We start from the raw sequence: 20,121 nt of genomic DNA, 5'->3' as shown, positions 1-20,121 counted from the left end.
CATCGAGTCGGTGATGCCATCCAGCCATCTCATCCTCTGTCACCCCTTCTCCTCCTGCCCCCAATCCCTCCCAACATCAGAGTCTTTTCCAATGAGTCAACTCTTCACATGAGGTGGCCAAAGTACTGGAGTTTCAGCTTTAGCATCATTTCTTCCAAAGAACACCCAGGGCTGATCTCATTTAGAATGGACTGGTTGGATCTCCTTGCAGTCCAAGGGACTCTCAAGAGTCTTCTCCAACACCGCAGTTCAAACACATCAATTCTTCAGTCCTCAGCTTTCTTCACATTCCAACTCTCGCATCCATACATGACCACTGGAAAAACCACCTTTGTTGGCAAAGTAATGTCTCTTGCTTTTCAATATGCTATCTAGGTTGGTCATAAATTTCCTTCCAAGGAGTAAGTGTCTTTTAATTTCCTGGCTGCAACCACCATCTGCAGTGATTTTGGAGCCCCCCAAAATAAAGTCTGACACTGTTTCCACTGTTTCCCCATCTATTTCCCATGAAGTGATGGGACCAGATACCATGATCTTCGTTTTCTGAATGTTGAGCTTTAAGCCAACTTTTTCGCTCTCCTCTTTCACTTTCATCAAGAGGCTTTTTAGCTCCTCTTCACTTTCTGCCATAAGGGTGGTGTCATCTGCATATCTGAGGTTATTGATCTTTCTCCCAGCAATCTTGATTCCAGCTTGTGTTTCTTCCAGCCCAGCATTTCTCATGATGTACTCTGCATATAAGTCAAATAAGCAGGGTGACAATATACAGCCTTGACATGCTCCTTTTCCTATTTGGAACCAGTCTGTTGTTCCATGTCCAGGTCTAACTGTTGCTTCCTGACCTGCATATAGGTTTCTCAAGAGGCAGGTCAGGTGGTCTGGTATTCCCATCTCTCTCAGAATTTTCCACAGTTTATTGTGATCCACATAGTCAAAGGCTTTGGTATAGTCAATAAAGCAGAAATAGATGTTTTTCTGGAACTCTCTTGCTTTTTCTATCTTAATCATTCCCAAACTTGCCATCTTGTGAGCAGATACAGATTGTTAATATACAGATTCCTAGCCCTCATCCCAGACCCTGAACTGAATGTTTCGGGGGCGAATGTGGTAACCTGTACTTTCACTGAGAATCCCAGGATGCACCCTGGAATTGCCTGGGGAACTTTGTGAAATGCTAATCTCTGGGTTCTAAGACCTAGAAATTCTCATTCAGTTGGTCCATAGGGAGGGTCCCTGACATGGGCCTGTTGTCAAGCTCTCAGGTGACTGTGATGTGCAGCCAAGACTCAGAAACACTGCCTCTGGTCCCCAATCTAATGGGGCTGAGGGAGATTTACAAACTAAAGCAGCAAGAGAGAGGAAGGAAGGAAGGGAAAAAATGAGGGAGGAAGAAAGGGAGGGATATCAGGTGATTCTCAATCTTCAGAATCAGCATTAAAAAAAACAGCAACAACAACTTCTGGCCACACCGCATGTGAGATCTTAGTTCCCCAAACAGGGGATCGAACCCATGCCCTGAGGTGGAAACATGGAGTCTTAACCACTGGACCACCAGGGAAGTCCCAGAATCAGCATTTTTAAAAAAACTCTTCAAATGATTCTAACATGCAATCCATGTTGAGACCTACTGAATAAATGGACCAGAAGATTCTGGTTCAGTAGGTTTGGGGTGAGCCAAACTTTCCGTATTTTTAAAGTGGAGACTGTGATTCCACTGCCCTACGGCTTTGCTACTCGAAGTCTGAGCTGAAGTATCAGTGCATCACTGGGAACTTGTAAGCAGACTCTCAGGCCCTACCCTCGACCTGCTAAATTGAAACCCATGGTTCAACAAGACCCCGAGGAGGTGAGCACATACATGAACGGGGGAGGCACTGCTCTCAGGCTCACGAGCTTTTTTCCGGGAGGACAGCAGTTTAGTCCTTCAATCAGGGCCGGTCCAGCTTCTCTCCCATCTCCACTCACTCCCTTTTGAGGCTGCAGAACCTTTTCTAGTGTTACCAGCATAGTCTCTCCTCAAAAGGTAGACTATTCTCGAAGGTCTGGGCCTTGCTGCCCCCATACCATGGCCATCTGTTCGTGTGGATACTTTGTTAGAAGGTCTGGACATGCGCACTGGTTGATGACTCAAGAGGGGGCTTGCAGGTCCCTCCTGCCAGGGCAAGACGTCACAGACGTGAGACATTGACTTGAGGACCAGATCGTGGTTGCTTCACAGGAAGATCTCTTTATGGACTCCCCTGGTCGTCCAGGGGCTGAGTCCATATTTCCAATGCAGGAAGCCTGAAGTTCGATCCCTGGTCAGGGAACTAGACCCCACCTGCCAAAACTAATAGTTCATATGCCACGGCTAAAGATCCTGAGTGCTGAAACTAAGACCTGGTGCATATAAATTAATTAAATAAATATTTTTTAGAAAGAGGAAGATGATCTCTTTAGATCTGCAGGTTGGAGCAGGCAGACTTGTTTTGTAAGGTTCTGGGGCCAATCAGAGGAAGTCATAGGGATGGAGGTAATAGAGTTCAATAGAAGGAAAAGTTTCAAACGAGCAAGAAGGGACTGAGTCAGGCGGAGAGAGCTTCTTGTTCCTGGAAGTTGAATGGCCTTCATTCAGAGGCATCTGGATGCAACTTCTGGATTGGATTTGAGCTCGGGGGAGACCCCTGCTTGAGGCTGAAACATATAATGCCCCGGAAGGCGGGGAGGCTTGGTCAGGAAGTGAGAAGACTAAGATAATTCAGCTGTGCCCGTCAATCATGAAGGCCGTTTGGCTAAATACAAACGATTGTTGGTGCATGAAATAATTTCCCTGTGGGTCTCCACTAGTTTGAAAGCTCAGTGAGGACAGTGGCTGGGCTGCTGGTGGAGTCCACGGCACCTGACATAGAGTCTGGCATGCGAGAGCATCTGCTCCAGTAAATGTTTGTTGATATAAATGTAAATGGCTGAAAGTGAAAAGTGAAAATGTTAAAATGGCTGAAAATAAGATTTAATCTTTTCTGTCTGCGAATGGTAATTTTTGTGCACTCCTTTTGTGTCCTTTAAAGCATTTTTTGTCAGGTGTTCAGATTGAGTTTTTCTTGTTTTCTCATTAAGTTCTAATTTTTTTTTCATCTAGCCTCTTTCTACATGGTATTCACTGTAACGGTAAAACAACTGAAATATCCTAAATTGCCCATGAGAGGGAGTTTGCTAAATCATTGATGGGGGGCAGGGATTGGGGAAGGAACTTCCTTATTGGTCCCAGGGTTAAAACTCCACATTGCTAATGCAGGGGGGTCTTGGGATTGATCCCTGGTCAGAGAACTAGATCCCATATACCGAAAGTAAATATCTGGCATGCTACAAAGAAGATTGAAGATCTCACATGCTGCAACTAAGACCCAGCACAGCTAAATAAATAAATATTAAGAAATATATATTCCTGAACTCTCTTCCCCCAAAGGCTATTCACCAATACACATTAAAAGCTTCCTAGCTAGAAGGATCCCAACAAGACGTCAACAGCATGGTCTCTGGATGTATGGTAGTATGTTCCCTAGGAATTCTGTATATGCTAGTTTTTGGTTGGCTCTATCTTCTGACTTTTTCTCTTCTGAGCATCTATTACTTTTGAGTAGGAAAAAATAGCCAACAGGAGCTGGACCTGTTCTAAACTTGTTTTTCAACCTCTTATTTATTTAGCCAGCTTTATCTAATTGACTGTATATTGTCACCTTGCTTATTTAACTTATATGCAGAGTACATCGTGAGCAATGCTGAACTGGATGAAGCACAAGCCGAAATCAAGATTGCCGGGAGAAAGATCAATAACCTCAGATATGCAGATGACACCACCCTTATGGCAGGAAGCAAACAAGAACTAAAGAACCTCTTGATGAAAGTAAAAGAGGAGAGTGAAAAAGTTGGCTTAAAGCTCAACATTCAGAAAACGAAGATCATGGCATCTGGTCCCACTACTTCATGAAAATAGATGGGGAAACAGTGGAAACAGTGACAGACTTTATTTTTTGGACTCCAAAATCACTGCAGATGGTGACTGCAGCCGTGAAATTAAAACATGCTTGCTCCTTGGGAGAAAAGCTATGACCAACCTAGACAGCATATTAAAAAGCAGAGACATTACTTTGCCAACAAAGGTCCGTCTAGTCAAAGCTATGGTTTTTCCAGTGTCATGTGTGGATGTGAGAGTTGGACTGTGAAGAAGGCTGAGCGCTGAAGAACTGATGCTTTTGAATTGTGGTGTTGGAGAAGACTCTTGCGAGTCCCTTGGACTGCAAGGAGATCCAACCAGTCCATCCTAAGGGAAATCAGTCCTGAATATTCATTGGAAGCTGAAACTCCAATACTTTGGCCACTTGGTGCGAAGAACTGACTCATTTGAAAAGACCCTGATGCTGGGAAAGATTGAAGGCAGGGGGAAGCCTGGCATGGTGCAGTATATGGGGTCCCAAAGAGTCTGACACGACTGAGTGACTGAACTGAACTGATCTAATTGACAATGTTTTTATTTGTGAAAATTGCACATTGGAAAAAATAAAAAAGTTAACGTTACCAATAACCAATGAGCAAGGAAGCTGATAGCCAAAGAAGTAAAGGGCTTTCTGTGTCCCAGAGAAACAGCCCGTCAGGGGCAGAATGCAGGCCCTGCCTTGCTGATGGGCACCCTTTCCCTCACCGTGCTCCTTTCCCTGTCCTCTGGGAGCCTCTGACAGCGCTCTCTCTCCTCTTGTCTTCCTCCTTCTCTCTTTCATTAAGTCACAATTCAGGGGTGCTTCAGACATCCATCATCCATGGCTTCACAGGCTGGCCGTTCTGCTGTGCGGGGTCTGTGTGGATTCCAGAGGCCAGACAGTCATTAGCCCAGGCAGCCTCTTTCATCTGCCCTTTGCTGTGCTGTGCCTAGTCGCTCAGTCGTGTCCGACTCTTTGTGACCCCATGGACTGTAGCCTGCCAGGCTCCTCTGTCCATGGGGATTCTCTAGGCGAGAATACTGTAATGGGTTGCCATGCTTTCCTCCAGGGGATCTTCCCAACCCAGGGACTGAACCGAGGTCCCCCACATAGCAGGCAAATTCTTTACCATCTGAGCCACTAGGGAAGCCCAAGAATACTTGGAATAAGTTGCCTATCCCTTCTCCGGGGCATCTCCCCAACCCAGAAATTGAACCAGGTTTCCTGCATTGCAGGCAGACTCTTCACCAGCCGAGCTACCGGGGAAGCCCTCATCTGCCCTTACTTCGTGTAAAACCACAGCGGGCTGCAGAGCAAATGCACCGAACTGCTGACGGAAGTCCTGCCCACCCACCCAGCCCCAGGACAGGAGCTGTCTGCCCACTTCATAAAGCTTTTTAAAAAGGTGTTTATTTTGGCCACTGTGCACAGCATGCAGGATCTCAGTTCCCAGACGAGGGATGGAACTGGAGCCCCTGCATGGGAAGCCAGATTCCTAACCACTGGACCACCTGTCTGCCCATGTTGAAAGTCTGCTTTTGGGAGGTCTGCGAAGGCTGAAGGCAGGCCTATGTATTTCTGCCATCTGGGACGTTACCTGGGAGGATCCAGGTAATACTGATAAGTCCTCCACAGGCCCTTCCTCTAGGCTGGCTGTGGCTTGCTCTGAGCCAAGTAAAAGGAGTGGGGCTCTTCTGTAAGTGTCCTTGGCATTTTGGGTTGGGCTTGGGTTGGGCTTGGGATGGGGCTCTAGCCCTTTTTTTATTTGGATAAGGCCCAGTGGAGGTCAAAGCTAGTCAAAGCTATGATTTTTCCAGTAGTCATGTATGGATGTGAGAGTAGGACCGTAAGGAGATCAAATCAGTCAATCCTAAAGGAGATCAACCCTGAATATTCATTGGAAGGACTGATACTGAAGCAGAAGGTCCAATACCTGATGTGAAGAGCTAACTTACTGGAAAAGACCCTGATGCTGGGAAAGATTGAAGGCAAAAGGAAAAGGGGGTGACAGAGGATGAGATAGTTAGATAGCATCACTGATTCAATGGACATGAGTTTGAGCAAATCTATGCCAAGTCTATGCCCCAACCAGTAACATTGAAGAAGCTGAAGTTGAACGGTTTTATGAAGACCTACAAGACCTTTTAGAACTAACACCCAAAAAAGATGTCCTTTTCATTATAGGGGACTGGAATGCAAAAGTAGGAAGTCAAGAAACACCTGGAGTAACAGGCAAATTTGGCCTTGGAATGCAGAATGAAGCAGGGCAAAGACTAATAGAGTTTTGCCAAGAAAATGCACTGGTCATAGCAAACACCCTCTTCCAACAACACAAGAGAAGACTCTACACATGGACATCACCAGATGGTCAACACTGAAATCAGATTGATTATATTCTTTGCAGCCAAAGATGGAGAAGCTCAACAAAACAAAACCAGGAAAGTCAACAAAAACAAGACCAGGAGCTGACTGTGGCTCAGATCATGAACTCCTTATTGCCAAATTCAGACTGAAATTGAAGAAAGTAGGGAAAACCACTAGACCATTCAGGTATGACCTAAGTCAAATCCCTTATGATTATACAGTGGAAGTGAGAAATAGATTTAAGGACCTAGATCTGAGAGATAGAGTGCCTGATGAACTATGGAATGAAGTTCGTGACATTGTACAGGAGACAGGGATCAAGACCATCCCCATGGAAAAGAAATGCAAAAAAGCAAAATGGCTGTCTGGGGAGGCCTTACAAATAGCTGTGAAAAGAAGAGAGGTGAAAAGCAAAGGAGAAAAGGAAAGATATAAGCATCTGAATGCAGAGTTCCAAAGAATAGCAAGAAGAGATAAGAAAGCCTTCTTCAGCGATCAGTGCAAAGAAATAGAGGAAAACAACAGAATGGGAAAGACTAGAGATTTCTTCAAGAAAATTAGAGACACCAAGGGAACATTTCATGCAAAGATGGGCTTGATAAAGGAGAGAAATGGTATGGACTTAAAAGAAGCAGAAGATATTAAGAAGAGGTGGCAAGAATACATAAAACTGTACAAAAAAGATCTTCACGACCCAGATAATCATGATGATGTGATCACTAATCTAGAGCCAGACATCTTGGAAAGTGAAGTCAAGTGGGCCTTAGAAAGCATCACTATGAACAAAGCTAGTGGAGGTGATGGAATTCCAGTTGAGCTGTTTTAAATCCTGAAAGATGATGCTGCGAAAGTGCTGCACTCAATATGCCAGCAACTTGGGAAAACTCAGCAGTGGCCACAGGACTGGAAAATGTCAGTTTTCATTCCAATCCCAAAGAAAGGCAATGCCAAAGAATGCTCAAACTACTGCACAGTTGCACTCATCTCACACGCTAATAAAGTAACACTCAAAATTCTCCAAGCCAGGCTTCAGCAATACGTGAACCGTGAACTCCCTGATGTTCAAGCTGGTTTTAGAAAAGGCAGAGGAACCAGGGATCAAATTGCCAACATCCGCTGGATCATGGAAAAAGCAAGAGAGTTCCAGAAAAACATCTATTTCTGCTTTGTTGACTATGCCAAAGCATTTGACTGTGTGGATCACAATAAACTGTGGAAAATTCTGAAAGAGATGGGAATACCAGACCACCTGACCTGCCTCTTGAGAAATCTGTATGCAGGTCAGGAAGCAACAGTTAGAACTGGACATGGAACAACAGACTGGTTCCAAATAGGAAAAGGAGTGCGTCAAGGCTGTATATTGTCACCCTGCTTATTTGACTTATATGCAGAGTACATCATGAGAAACGCTGGACTGGAAGAAACACAAGCTGGAATCAAGATTGCCAGGAGAAAGATCAATAACCTCAGATATGCAGATGACACCACCCTTATGGCAGAAAGTGAAGAGGAGCTAAAAAGCCTCTTGATGAAAGTGAAAGAGGAGAGCGAAAAAGTTGGCTTAAAGCTCAACATTCAGAAAACGAAGATCATGGTATCTGGTCCCATCACTTCATGGGAAATAGATGGGGAAACAGTGGAATCAGTGTCAGACTTTATTTTTGGGGCTCCAAAATCACTGCAGATGGTGACTGCAGCCATGAAATTAAAAGACGCTTACTCCTTGGAAGGAAAGTTATGTCCAACCTAGATAGGATATTCAAAAGCAGAGACATTACTTTGCCGACTAAGGTCCGTCTAGTCAAGGCTATGGTTTTTCCAGTAGTCATGTATGGATGTGAGAGTTGGACTGTGAAGAAGGCTGAGCGCTGAAAAATTGATGCTTTTGAACTGTGGTGTTGGAGAAGACTCTTGCGAGTCCCTTGGACTGCAAGGAGATCCAACCAGCCCATTCTGAAGGAGATCAACCCTGGGATTACTTTGGAAGGAATGATGCTAAAGCTGAAACTCCAGTACTTTGGCCACCTCATGTGAAGAGTTGACTCATTGGAAAAGACTCTGATGCTGGGAGGGATTGGGGGCAGGAGGAGAAGGGGACGACAGAGGATGAGATGACTGGATGGCATCACCAACTCGATGGACATGAGTCTGAGTGAACTTCAGGTGATGGTGTGAACAGGGAGGCCTGGCGTGCTGCGATTCATGGGGTCACGAAGAGTCGGACACGACTGAGCGACTGAACTGAACTGAACTGAACTGGGAGTTAGTGAAGGACAGGGAAGCCTAGTGTGCTGCAGCCCATGGGATCACAAATAGTCAGATATTACCTAGCAACTGGAAAACAACGACAGTGGAGGGAACGTGAGAGTGTCCCTGCTGCACCAGAGCCCATGCCAGCAGCCCCAGGCTCTGCAGAAGCCCAGTAAAGGCTGACCATGCTGCCTGGGAGATACATGAGTGAGTGGATCTCAGGTTTCACAGCTGAGAAAGGAGCCTGAGGATTTTTTTTTCTTTGTCCTGGCTTCTGGGCAGACGAGTGCATGGCAGGTGTTCCGGGGGCCCTAAGGTCAGCCTGGGATACATTTTGTCCTGGAGCCCTGGTCTGTGATGAGGCATGTCTCTGGGCTAAAATGATTCTTGGAGGCGGCTCCTGGGCCTGGGTGACTGCTGGGAGAAGGTGCTTTGGAAGAGCAATCAAGAAATTCTGAACGCAGAGGATGGAGGACTTGAACCTGAAATACTGGCAGCTTTTCTGTTCTGAGCATCTATTACTTTTGAATAAGAAAAACTAACCAATAGGCACTGGACCTGTTCTAAACTCGATTTTCAGTTTCTCATTTGTTTTAGCCTGCTTTATCTAATTGACCATGTTTTTATTTGAGAAAATTGTACCCATGGGAAAATGGACCAGGCAGGAAGCAAGTTAACACAGACATACAAACCCTATCTAGGGTTTGTGGGACACCTCAGTTAATTTATTAACGTTATAAAAGGTAATGTATGCGGAAGCACCTTGGGCAGGAAACCATCTCCCACCAACTCAGAGAAACGTGTTAAATAAAAGTGACCTTATAAAAGGAAGGGCAGCCACAACAGGCAGACACACTCATCTCACTGATGGAGAGGGTGTAGGGAGGTGGGCCTGTGTGTGTAAATGGGCGATAACCTTTCATTCAGGCAACTTATCAGTGTGTTACTGGAGACTTTAAACAGTTCATACCTTCTCACACAAGTGTTCCAGGTATAAAATTCTACTGTAAACAAATAATCATTCTTACATACTTATACACACACACACGTTTTTATGTGCATGCATGGGTGTGTGCCAAGTTTCTTCAGTCGTGACCAACTCTGTGCAGCCCTGTGGACTGTAGCCCACTGGGCTCCTCTGTCCATAGGATTCTCCAGGCAAGAATATTGGAGTGGGGTGCCATGCCCTCATCCAGGGGATCTTCCCAACCCAGGGACTGAACCCATGACTCTTATGTCTCCTGCAGTGCCATCTGGGAAGCTGTGTGTGTGTGTGTGTGTGTATGTTAGTAGCTCAGTCGTATCCGACTGTGCAACTGCATGGACCGTAGCCCACCAGGCTCCTCCATCCATGGAATTCTCCAGGCAAGAATACTGGAGAGGGTTGCCATTTCCTTTTCCAGGGGATCTTCCCAAAACAGGGATTGAACCCAGGTCTCCTGCATTGCAGGCAGACTCTACCATCTGAGTTACCAGGGAAGCCCCCTTTTATGTGTACATGCACACAAACAAGGGTTTTTCAGCTCAAAGTTCTTCTCATTTTTATTGTTGTTTTTATCGAAGTATAATATACATTAAAAAATGCACATGTCCTAAGAGTACAGTTTGATGAATTTTCACAACTAGGAGGACCCATGGACCCAGCACCCAGATCGAGAAACTGTATGTTATGAGCATCCCAGACAGCCCCTCTGCTCCACTCTTCCAATCACTTCTGCCCCCAACCCCCACCATGTAACCTTGACCCTGACTTTATTTTTCTGACTTTTGAGAGCATTGATTAGTTCTATTTTTTTTGCATTTTATATAAATGGAATATAAATAGTATGTGCTCTTTTTCAGAGTTCTTTGTTATGAAAACTCACACACATACAACTCACACATACAACTGTCCAAAAAATAAAGCAATGGTTAACTACACAAGAAATTATATTTAAGTAATGGACTAGAATTCAGTCATTAAAATTATGTTTTTGGGGATTATTTTGTGCCTTGGAAGATGCTTCCAATAGTTAACAGGAAAAAAAAGCAGAATATAAAACTGTATATAAGTTTATCGGCAATTAAAATATATATACTACTACTAATAATAATACCACCAGCTGACACTTGTTGGACACTCCCCAGGAACCAGGCAGTGTCCTATTACATCACTCACTCTGTTATCTCCAAGCCCTCTGAGGTGGAGCCGCTATCATTTGCCCCATTTTTCAGAGCAGTAAATGGAGGTACCAGGCTTGGGCAGCATGCCAAGGCCACACAGAGGGGTGGATGTGGTGAAGTCAGACTTCTAACAGGCCAGCCTGGCTCTTAGGCACGTCACAACGCTACGACAAAATGCAGACGGGGGTCATCCCTGGGTGCTGGCACTGGGGGAGAAAGTCTGCCGACAGCCACAGAGCCTCCCAGAGCGTCTCTCCTCAGAACCCAAATCCTGTGCAGAGGGGCACGGGGAGAGGGTGTCGCAAATGCATGGCATCTGATGACCGTGCCCTAGAGAGGCTGACTGCAAATTCCTGGCACCTGGGAAAGGCTCTGTCCCCAGCCTGATGAGGTTTGGCCGATTCAGCGTTTTCTTCTGTTGAGTGAGCTGACCACCTTGCAGTCAATTCCTTTTCCACTCAAGCAAATCAGAGTGGATTCCTCTATGCTCTGACACAGGTTCATCGGGGGGCAGGTGAAGGGGAGGTAAGAAGCGTGGTGCGGGGAGGCCCCGGCATGGCAAAAGGGCGGAAGAGGAGCCTGGGGAGGAGACAGAACAGGAGAAGCAGCGAGGATGGCCCTGGGTGCAGGGACCGTGGAAGCTGGGAGGGGAGCGAGTTAAGGAGGCCACGTCCAGTGCCGGATGGTGCACAGAACTCGAGCAACGTTGAGAACTGCGAAAGGGGCCGCTGGATTCAGCAGCAAGGAAGCCTCTCCTGCCCTTGGCCACAAGCACTTCAGTGCGGATGGAAGTCTGGTTGAAGAATGAGAATCAAAGAGGATGAGACATTGACTGTAGTTCTAAAGGGGAGATAAGGACAGGTGTTTAAGGGAAATCCAGGTAGAAAGGGGCTTTGTGGGTTTGGGTTTTGTGGGTTGTTTTTGTTTTCTTTTTTTTTTTAATATGGGAGAAGACACATGGTGCGTTTACACGTACAGAAAAAATACTGTGAGTTTCCCGAGAAGGTACGAGAGGCTGGCACCAAAGTGACACTATGCTGTGGGCTGGTCTCGGAGGGAAGACCCTCTGAGGAGGAGGAAGGGGAAGAGAATGGCTGCAGAGACAGACAAAGACGAAAGGATGAAGGACAAGATCTCCAGTGGCGTCTGAGGACACACCAAAACAAAAGGTGCACTTGTTTTTGTGTGAAACCTTTCCCTTTTCCCTCAAGCAGAATAAGATGCTCATGAATTATAGGTAAATGTCAACACTTGAGAGGGCAGACTGGGTTAGAGCACAGGCAGGGCAAGGAAAGAATTCTCAGGAGTCAAGGCTGAGCCAGGAAACCTTGACACAGCAGCTCAAATGTATCAACAGAGTAAGCTGAAGACTCTTTATCGAGACACAGCTTCACTCAAATTAAAAACAAAAACAAAAAAAAACCCCTGCCATTGTGAGGTTGGTAGCTAAGTATGAGAGCCTCGAGGCTTTAGCTCAACAGCTTCAGAGCAGGACTTTTTAAATCTGCTGCTCTTGTTTTGCGTAGGTAAGACAGGGACAGGATTAAAAATCCAGAACACAAGGTCCAAGCGAAGAAGTCTGGCTGCCCCCACCCCACCCTTCTCTGACCTGCTTCTCTTGCTGTCCTGAACGTATTTTCACTCTTTATTTAGACATGCGTAACACAAATAAATATTCTTAGCTTGCATCTTTTTCCCTTCCTTCCTCCCTCTTTCTCCATTTCTTTTTTTCCTTTCCTTCCTTCCTTCCTTTCCCTTTTTCTTTTTACTGCCTGTATCTGAGGGCTCTCCTAAGTCCACAGAGAGCTTCCCATTTCCAGCTACCTACACTCCTGCACGCGGCTGCACCACAGTTTGGGTGTCTAGTCTGTACAGATGGACACCTGGGTTGTTTCCATACTTTTGCTCTTACAACCAATGTAACCTTTACACAAGTCATCACATGGACGTACAGATGTCATCTGCAGGGTGGGGTTGCTAAACTTGTCACTTTAATACTGTCATCATGCAATCCCTCCAGCAATATCTGAGAGAGCCTGTTGCTTACTGACCCCGTGGCCTACCTCCAACCCCACCCGATGTGCAGTCAAACTTTGGGATCGCTGCCAACCAGAGGTTAAAATTGGTGTCTCTGTGCACTTTTAATAAGCATTCATCTTTTGCAAATTAAAACTGAGCATCTTTTGATTTTTGTCATTTGAATTTCTTTTTCTGTGACCTATCTGTTTTCATCCTTGGCTCCTTTTCTCCGTTTTGCTGCTGCAGAAGTTCTTAACCAGGGGTCTTTGTCAGAGGGTCTTGTGACTCAGATAAGGTTAAGAACTAAGGGATAAAAAGAACAGTCACCCTAATCCAATACATATCTTGTGTTAAACATAAGAGGATTTTTTTAAGTCTTAAAAACATTTATTGAAATTTAATACATATACAGAAAAATATAAACTGAACACACTCCTATAATCGACATGAGATCAAGAAACGGAATTACCAGCACACCAGGAAATAAGTAATCTTTCTCAATAAATAATCCCTGTGGTCCTCACCATTTATAGACTCTTTTTTTCTGTAGTTTCATTGCTTGATTCTATTTCTTGACCATAATACATTCCTGATGTCATCATTGAGTTTCCATGACAAAGCTGAACGAAATTTGAGCAAGAAGGCAAGTGATTCACAACTCTCAGTCTTCAACAGCTTTGAAAACCCACCCTTCAGTTCAGTTCAGTTGCTCAGTCGTGTCCGACTCTTTGTGACCCCATGAATCACAGCATGCCAGGCCTCCCTGTTCTCACCATCTCCCGGAGTTCACTCAGACTCACGTCCATCGAATCCGTGATGCCATCCAGCCATCTCATCCTCTGTTGTCCCCTTCTCCTCCTGCCCCCAATCCCTCCCAGCATCAGAGTCTTTTCCAATGAGTCAACTCTTCGCATGAGGTGGCCAAAGTACTGGAGTTTCAGCTGTAGCATCATTCCTTCCAAAGAAATCCCAGGGTTGATCTCCTTCAGAATGGACTGGTTGGATCTCCTTGCAGTCCAAGGGATTCTCAAGAGTCTTCTCTGTAAAACCTCTGTAAAAATGTTTTATCACAATTTTACAGAAGGGATGATCTTCGGGCTCCCCCTGCTGGTGACCGGTTCAATTCAGTTCAGTTCAGTTCAGTTCAGTCGCTCAGTCGTGTCCGACTCCTCGCGACCATGAATCACAGCATGCCAGGCCTCCCTGTCCATCACCAACTCCCAGAGTTCACCCAAACTCATGTGCATTGAGTCGGTGATGCCATCCAGCCATCTCATCCTCTGTCGTCCCCTTCTCCTCCTGCCCCCAATCCCTCCCAGCATCAGGGTCTTTTCCAATGAGTCAGCTCTTCGCATGAGGTGGCCAAAGTATTGGAGTTTCAGCTTCAGCATCAGTCCTTCCAGTGAACACCCAGGACTGGTCTCCTTTAGGATGGACTGGTTGGATCTCCTTGCAGTCCAAGGGACTCTCAAGAGTCTTCTCCAACACCACAGTTCAAAAGCATCAATTCTTCAGCGCTCAGCTTTCTTCACAGTCCAACTCTCACATCCATACATGACCACTGGAAAAACCATAGCTTTGACTAGACAGACCTTTGTTGGCAAAGTAATATCTTTGCTTTTGAATATGCTATCTAGGTTGGTCATAACTTTCCTTCCAAGGAGTAAGCATCTTTTAATTTCATGGCTGCAATCACCATCTGCAGTGATTTTGGAGCCCCCCAAAATAAAGTTTGACACTTTATCCACTGTTTCCGCATCTATTTCCCATGAAGTGATGGGACCAGATGCCATGATCTTCGTTTTCTGAATGTTGAGCTTTAAGTCAACTTTTTCACTCTCCTCTTTCACTTTCATCAAGAGGCTTTTTAGTTCCTCTTCACTTTCTGCCATAAAGGTGGTGTCATCTGCATAACTGAGGTTATTGATATTTCTCCCAGCAATCTTGATTCCACCTTGTGCTTCTTTCAGCCCATGATGTACTCTGCATATAAGTTAAATAAGCAGGGTGACAATATACAGCCTTGATGTACTCCTTTTCCTATTTGGAACCAGTCTGTTGTTCCATGTCCACTTCTAACTGTTGCTTCCTGACCTGCATATAGGTTTCTCAAGTGGCAGGTCAGGTGGTCTGGTATTCCCATCTCTTTCAGAATTTCCCACAGTTTATTGTGATCCACACAGTCAAAGGCTTTGGTATAGTCAATAAAGCAGAAATAGATGTTTTTCTGGAACTCTCTTGCTTTTTCGAAGATCCAGCTGGTGACCAGTAGTTACCAGGAAAACCTTCCCATCTCCTCTCCAGGCTCTTGAGGATGGAGTTCGGGACTCAAGTCACTGTAGACTTACTGTGAACCAGTGCACAGGGGTGTCAAGTACAAATTGCCACTTACCTCTACAAGGATTAAATCTGCTGCTGATTTTCAACACTCCCTGAAAGGAGTTCAGGATGGAGAGCAGAAATGAGGCACTCTTCTCTAGGAAAAACTGGCAGAACAGGTCTTCAGATAGTTGGACACTTTGAGGAGCCCACTTTATGAGCCCAATTCCTGTATCTCTTCAAATCTAGAATAGTACTAAAATCCTTCATGGTGACAACTACTCCTCATGATTAGCAGAATTTCTCAAAAAGTATGCGCTCGATTGCACGTATACCAAAATCACATATATACTAACCTTCCCCTTGCCTCTTTGAGCCCTTTCTCAGAGCTGTCTGAAATGCTGTCTCCTGGGCTGCAGTCCTCATTTTGCTCCAAATAAAACTTAACTCACAGCTCTCCTGTTGTGCATTTTCTAAGTCAGCAGAGGGATGCAGTGAGGTCACTTAGCAAGGCAACCAGAAGTCCCCTTTCCCTTCCTGTTCCCTCAGTCAACATCTGAGGAAGGCAACTATCAACTAATGGACTATAACAGCTTTGGGGGCTAAGAATAGAATGACAGGAAAGCACAGTTAATCTTTGCTTCCCCACCTCTTGCTTCAGCTCAGTTCAGTTCAGTCGCTCAGTCGTGTCCGACTCTTTGTGACCCCATGAACTGCAGCACGCCAGGCCTCCTTGTCCATCACCAACTCCTGGAGTCCACCCAAACCCATGTCCATTGAGTCGATGATGCCATCCAACCATCTCATCCTCTGTTGCCCCCTTCTCCTCCTGTCCTCAATCTTTCCCAGCATCAGGGTCTTTTTCAATGAGTCAGCTCTTTGCATCAGGTGGCCAAAGTATCGGAGTTTCAGCTTCAACATGGACACCCAGGACTGATCTCCCTTAGGATGGACTGGTTGGATCTCCTTGCAGTCCAAGGGACGCTCAAGAGTCTTCTCCAACACCACAGTTCAAAAGCATCAATTCTTCGGTGCTCAGCTTTCTTTATAGTTCAACTCTCACATCCATACATGACCACTGGAAAAACCATAGCCTTGACTAGATGGACCTTAGTCAGCAAAGTAATGTCTCTGCTTTTGAATATGCTATCTAGGTTGCTCATAATTTTCCTTCCAAGGAGTAAGCGTCTTCTAATTTCATGGCTGCAGTCACCATCTGGAGTGATTTTGGAGCCCCAAAAAATAAAGTCTGACACTGCTTCCACTGTTTCCCCATCTATCTGCTATGAAGTGATGGGACCAGATGCCATGATCTTCGTTTTCTGAATGTTGAGCTTGAAGACAACTTTTCCACTCTCCTCTTTCACTTTCATCAAGAGGCTTTTTAGTTCTTCTTCACTTTCTGCCATAAGAGTGGTGTTATCTGCATATCTGAGGTTATTGATATTTCTCCCAGCAATCTTGATTCCAGCTTGTGCTTCCTCCAGCCCAGCACTCTCAAGATGTACTCTACATATAAGTTAAATAAGCAGGGTGACCTCTTGCCTATTCTTCCCCAAACAAGGGACTGTTGTGAAGCGCCCTGCTGACTAATATTAACTTGTCAAAGGAGCCAACAGCCCCAGTTACAGGTCTCAAAAGGCAGCAGGCAAATAATTATTTACTGAGCAAGATGATGGACTGATCAATTGGCAGGCTCTCACGCAGTAGATTCTGTAGCATACTCTGTGCCAGGTACCCTGGTCACATGAGGCAATCCCACTGACGATGGGGAAGCGTTGAGGGTTAGGGGAGGAGCACTGGGTATAGGGACATTTAACCCATGCACCTGCAGGGGAAATAGAGGCTGTGGGGGGTGGGGTGGGGAATGTGGGAAAGCTGGAGGAGGAAATATGCTTTTTGGTCTCTGGAAGCTTAGAATCTAGTTAGAGACACAAGAAATGTATGAATAAAAGGCTAAAAAAAACTAACTTGAGGTGGTGCCTGGAGTTGAGAAATGTCACTTGGGACTCCAGGCACCTAATTTTGGAGCCCTGGAGATGGAGAGGGGCCCTGGGCTGACAAAGCTGAGAGGGGGTAGACAGAAGAGCTGGAAGCCCTTCAGTTGCTGTGAAGAACCAAAAAAAAAAAAAAAAAAGTCCAGGAAGTCAACAGGCCACTAAATGGGATCTCAGGGAAGAAAGAGCTGGGAGGGTCATCACCACCCAGGATGTCCTTAGGGCTGTGGGTCCAAGAACTTTGCCATGTCAGGGGCCCCAGAGCTGAACAAATTCAAGGACATGGACTCAACGAATATTGGCTGGTGACCTAGAGATCTGATGCCAGTTTATTCATGTACAAAGGAAAGATACCTTCCCCACAACTGGAATGCTTACTGCTTGCCTCCCAGGGTTCCCCCTACCTTTTAAAAAAAATATATGGCTATGAATGGCAACCCACTCCAGTGTTCTTGCCTGGAGAATCCCATGGACAAGGGAGCCTGGTGGGCTGCAGTCCATGGGTCACAAGAGTAGGACATGACTTAAGTGTCTAAACCACCACCACCATGAAATCTTAGCCAGAAACTCCAAGTAACCCCATGCCCCACTTGTTTCGTTCCTCCTGATAGTTCCCACCTCTCCAGTGAGGGGTGGGGGAGTGGGCTTGCCCTCCCTATGGCTCCACTGGCCACCTGCGTGCTGACTCCACAATCTCTTTCCAGTCCAAATCTCTCACTTGAACTTCAGACCCGTTTCTCTTTCTGTTCCTTGGACACCTCCATGTGGCTGCCCCTAAAATCTCTGAAGGTCAATGTGTCTAAACTGAGCTCATCATTTAGAAGTATTCTATCACAGGAAGGCACAGAGCATGTGAGAGCAGACTCTAGCCTGAGCACCTCCATTCAAATTCCAAATCCACCACTCACCAGCTATGTGACCTCAGGCACACAAGTTACTTAGCTTCTCTTGGCTTGTTTCCTCATCTGGAAAATGAAGATAAGGATAATCACATGGGACCATTGTGAGAAATTAAAATAAGTCTTTTGACACATAGGAAAAGCTAAACAAGTATTAGCTTTTATTGTGATCTTCCACTTAACTGTGGTTCTTCATCTGTCCTCTGTCAACTGGATTCGACAGTGACATTAGAAACAGGCAACAGGAACTTGCCAGGCAGTACAGTGGTTAAGACATCACACTTCCAATGCAGAGATGAGGGGATGTGGACTTGATCCCTGGTCACAGAACTAAGATCCCACATTCTATGCTGTGTGGTGTGGCCAAAAAAAAAAAAGAAAAAAAAGAGAGAGAGAAATAGGCAACAATACCCATTCAGTCGCTCAAACTAGAAAGCAAATTATTGTTGACGTCCTCTCCCTGCCCCTACTATTCACACACAACTTCTCTGATTTTTTGAAAATCAAAAGCTTTGATTTTAAAATTAAAAAAATTTTATTTTAAATCAAAAGTTATCTTCCTATATAAATTATTTCTGCAGTATAATTTGATGGAGTTAAGTCTCCTCTATTCAATCACTTTCCTGGAGAAGGAAATGGCAACCCACTCTATATACATGTCAGGATAATCCCATGGACAGAGGAGCCTGGTTGGCTAGAGTCCATGTGGTTGCAAAGAGTTGGACACACTGAGCAACTGAGCACACACGCATGCATTCAAGCACTTATAAGATTCATGTAACAAGGAAATACACTGTTGAAGGAATTTTACAGCTACCTTAGCTTTCTGATGGGCTTGCCTAGTGGCTCAAACAGTGAAGAATCTGCCCACAATGCAGGAGACATGGGTTCAATCCCTGGGTTGAGAAGATGCCCTGGAGAAGGAAATGGCTACCCACCCCAGTACTCTTGCCTGAAGAATTCCATGGACAGAGGAGCCAGGCACGATACACAGTCCATGGGGTTGCAGAGTTGGACACGACTGAGTGAATAACTTTCATTTCATAGATTCTGGTTAGACGGCATTACTATGTGCGTTAATACCAAGTCAATTTCCTGAACAGAAAGTCTCCACATAAGTTCAGGGCCTTCTCTATGGCTAGAAAGATCCTGTGTTGCTGATGTAAGCAGCACACTGGGATTCTGGTTCCCTCAGGTCACGTGGCTTGTGGCTTCTCCCTCATTCTAAGTCAGGAGGTACCAGTGAGTCAGGCCTGTATCTAATGATGTGAAGTTTCAGGAGACATCAATGAGGTATGAGTTAACAGACTTTATTTCCTAGAGGCTCTCATCTTTCGAATACTCCCCAAGAAGTGAGCTACGTTCTCAGAAAGCATCCAACTTTATGATGGAGACATGCTTACCTAAAACGAAGCATTTAAAACCATTTTTGTTTTAGTATTTTAATGCCATATGGGTATAAATAAGGTAAAATGAAGAATTCATCAAAACTGTATGGAGCACCTAGTAACCTCCAGGATCTGTCTTAGGCTTTGGGAATTCAACTCATCTAGATACAGTCCTTGCCCTCAAGAATGTGTGGTTTTATCTGAAGCAGTATTTTCAAACAGCTTAAGAACACATCTTTGGTCATGATGAAATTCACTTGGGAAATTCACTGAGGGAAAAAAATGCATCGTATTTTCCTGTTTCTTTTTTTTTAAAATAATTTTGGCCACGTGAGGCAACTAGAGGGATTACAGTTTCCTGACCAAGGACTAATCCCTAGCCATAGCAGTGAAAGTGCCAAATCCCAACCACTAGACCACCAGGGGGAGAAGGCAATGGCACCCCACTCCAGTACTCTTGCCTGGCGAATCCCATGGACGGAGAAGCCTGGTGGGCTGCCGTCTATGGGGTCACATAGAATCGGACACGACTGAAGCGACTTAGCAGCAGCAGCAGCAGCCCACCAGGAATACTTTCCTGTTTCTTACTCTTTTCTAAGAGATGTTGAGAGATGGGCAGCAATGGATGGCCAGGCTTCTGAGACTGTTTCAATCCTTATTTTGTCACTTTCTAGCACTGTATGACACAGGACAATGGGTGACAGAACAAGTTATCTGAGTCCCAGTTATCCTCTCTGTAAAATGTGCAAAAACCACAGGAATATTAAAT

Source organism: Budorcas taxicolor, chromosome 13 (genome assembly GCF_023091745.1).
Source record: "Budorcas taxicolor isolate Tak-1 chromosome 13, Takin1.1, whole genome shotgun sequence".
In the NCBI taxonomy this organism is placed as follows: Eukaryota; Metazoa; Chordata; class Mammalia; order Artiodactyla; family Bovidae; genus Budorcas; species Budorcas taxicolor.
The sequence above is the reverse complement of the archived record's forward strand: the minus strand, read 5'-3'. Positions refer to the sequence as shown.